This window comes from Meleagris gallopavo, unplaced genomic scaffold, assembly GCF_000146605.3.
Source record: "Meleagris gallopavo isolate NT-WF06-2002-E0010 breed Aviagen turkey brand Nicholas breeding stock unplaced genomic scaffold, Turkey_5.1 ChrUn_random_7180001927083, whole genome shotgun sequence".
Classification (NCBI taxonomy): Eukaryota; Metazoa; Chordata; class Aves; order Galliformes; family Phasianidae; genus Meleagris; species Meleagris gallopavo.
Window position 1 is genome coordinate 6,302 of NW_011189336.1, and position 2,884 is coordinate 9,185.

Sequence of the window (2,884 nt, forward strand, 5' to 3'; positions counted from 1 at the left end):
AATTCTTTCTAGATTCTGAAAATGGGTAGAACAGCATCAAGCCGGGTTTACTGGCATGAGTCAGTGATCAGGAAGCAACTTTTGGGAGATACATGTAGCAGGAGCTACATAACTATATAGCTCAGACAGGTCTGGCACAGGCTGCTTGCAGGAACACTGGGATCACATGTACAACAGTTGTAATGCAGCCCTAAAATGGAAAGTGGAAATTATGGCTAACCTTTCCCTCACAGTTGTGCAGATATTTCCTGTACTAAGACAACATATTACATATGACATAAGACAAGTAGTGTGCACTGAGTAGGGTCTCTTTGCAGGGGCAGGCATGAATGATTATTAGGGCTGCTTCTTAAAATGAAGTGGAATGCAGACTGCTAAATGAACAAGTGGTTGCCTTGTATAACTGACAGAACTATAACAAATGCAGGCACTGCCTGTGTAAACATGGAGCTTATTACTGATGTCAGAAATATTATAAATTCTTGTTTCCATTAGAAATCAGTAATTATCACCACAGTCTATCATTTTTGTTTTGTTTTGTTGTTGTTTGTTTGTTTGTTTTTGGACTGTTATTTGTTAGTGTGAGAATAAGCACAAGAAATGTAAGAGAATGGTCTTAAAACCTTTTAATTAGCAAGAAGGAAGAAATACTTCAGGCATTTCCTTTATTTCCTCCTCCATGAAATATCTGTCACTAGAACCTCTATTTTCATCATCTTCATGATACTATTGTACAGGTGGAAAGACTTTCTACCTTGTAGCTTAAATATTAATAAGGCTTTCCATATAGAGAATAGAAAGCAGAGCCTATGCAGGATATTCTTGGACATAAAAAATGCAGTTCTATCACTGGGGCAACATGACATTTTGAGAGGGGATCTGTTCTACCCAGCACTTCTATATAAAATCCATAAATGACTCTAGTGGTCACTGATTCAATTTTTTTAAACATTCAAATTGTGAAACAAGTTCCTGTGGTGAAGACAATTTTGAAAATGTGCTTCTATCTTTTTTTTTCCAACGTGTTCCTAAACATGATGAAGTATCATAAGTATCAAATAATCTTTTATCTCCATGCTCATTCAAACTTAAGCTAACTTTCATTTAAGAAGCTCAAACCTTCTGCTTCTTGACTCCCTTTCTTCCCCATGAAAAGAGGAAATTAAGAATCAAGTGTTTTCCAAATCAGAAAAATGTATTAAAAACAAATATTTGGGAGGGTTTTGTTCTCTTTTTCTTTCTCTCCTCTTCTTCTTTTTGTCGTTGTTGTTCTAACTCATCATGATCCAGATTCACCAAAATTTGAGGTAGAACTCCACTTTAGGATCAGTTTTCTTCACAGTTGTTATCAGTGACCCTGATGCAGAACTGGAATGCATAGTAAATGACTTTGTGATTGACAATAAATTAGGGGAACCTGTTGATTCCCTTCAGAGCAGTGAAGCTCTGCAGAGAGATTTTGATAAACTAAAGGTTTTGCAATCACCAACCATACAAATTTAACATGACCAAGCATCAGATTCTGCACCTGGGAAGGACCAACCCTGGAGGGACAGTCGTACAAACTGTGGGATAAGAGACTGGAGAGTAGCCACATGGAAAGGGATCTGGGGTTGATGGCAAGCTAAAGGCAAGTTAAATGTGAGTCAGCAGAGTTCTCTCATGGCCAAAAGGGCCAAAGGTACGTCAGGCCCAGGACTGCTAGCCAGTCAGTATAGGGATTGCCTGTTCTGCACTGCACTGTGTGGCTTCACCTCCAGCACTAGTGCAGGTTTGGGTGCCACAACAGAAGAAGGCCATATAAACATTAGAAAGCACCCAAAGGAGGGCTACAGAGATAGTGAAGTGTGTACAGGGCAGGATGTAAGAGAAGCAGCTGAGGTCCCTGGGTGTGTTCAGCCCAGAGCAGAGCGGGCTGAGGGGAGATCTGATGGCGGCTGCAGCTCCTCACAGGGAGTGGACGGGCAGCGCTGAGCTCTGTGTGACAGCAACAGGGCCCGAGGGAATGGCATGGAGCTGTGTCAGGGGAGGAGCAACTGGGGGTTAGGGCCAGGTGCTGCACCACAGGGTGGTGGACATGGAACAGCCTGCCCAGGGCAGCGGGCATGACCTGACAGAGTTCAAGGAGTGTTCAGACAATGTTCTCAGACATAAAGTATGGGTGGTACTGTGTGAAGCCTTGACTTAGACTGGATAGACAAAGATAGGTGATCTTTGTGGGTCCCTTCCAGCTCAGGATATTCTATGATTATGTGATTCTATGAAGTTATTTCTGTTTTATTGTTTTCTTGATGGTTTTGTTGTTGTTGGTTGGTTGGTTTTATTACATTCAGTGAACTGGAAAAACCACAACTTACCCAGCTGTATTTGCTTACGATTTTCTTAACATAGCTAACTTCTTCCTGTAACATGTTATTTCTTCTTACATTCAATTTTCACAGGAATACTGATCAGAAATAACTAACCTCTAAGTTGCCTAGCATCTATTCATCCACAAAGTATTGCACATCTCCTGACAACACAGGTCCCAAATGATTTCACAAACGTGAACAATCTTGTTTTTCTACATTTGACTGTGGTAGCACTGTGTTGTTTGTTGAGAAATAGAAGGTATTTTGGAATGCAGACCTTCAAAAATATAATAATCTTATTTACTTATATTTAGGACTGGAAGTTACCTGAGATACCTTGCCTTGTATGTCTATACTGCTGCTACCAAAGCATGTGTGTGTAGGATTCTCTCTGAAGATTGCAACAAAATGTTAGTCAGTCTGAATTATGTCTTAAACTTTGCCAAAAGTTAGAAATCTAAATAAAAGATATGAATTGTTTTTATACATATGCATACCACATGATCTGGATCAGTGGTAGCTGAAAAAAAAAA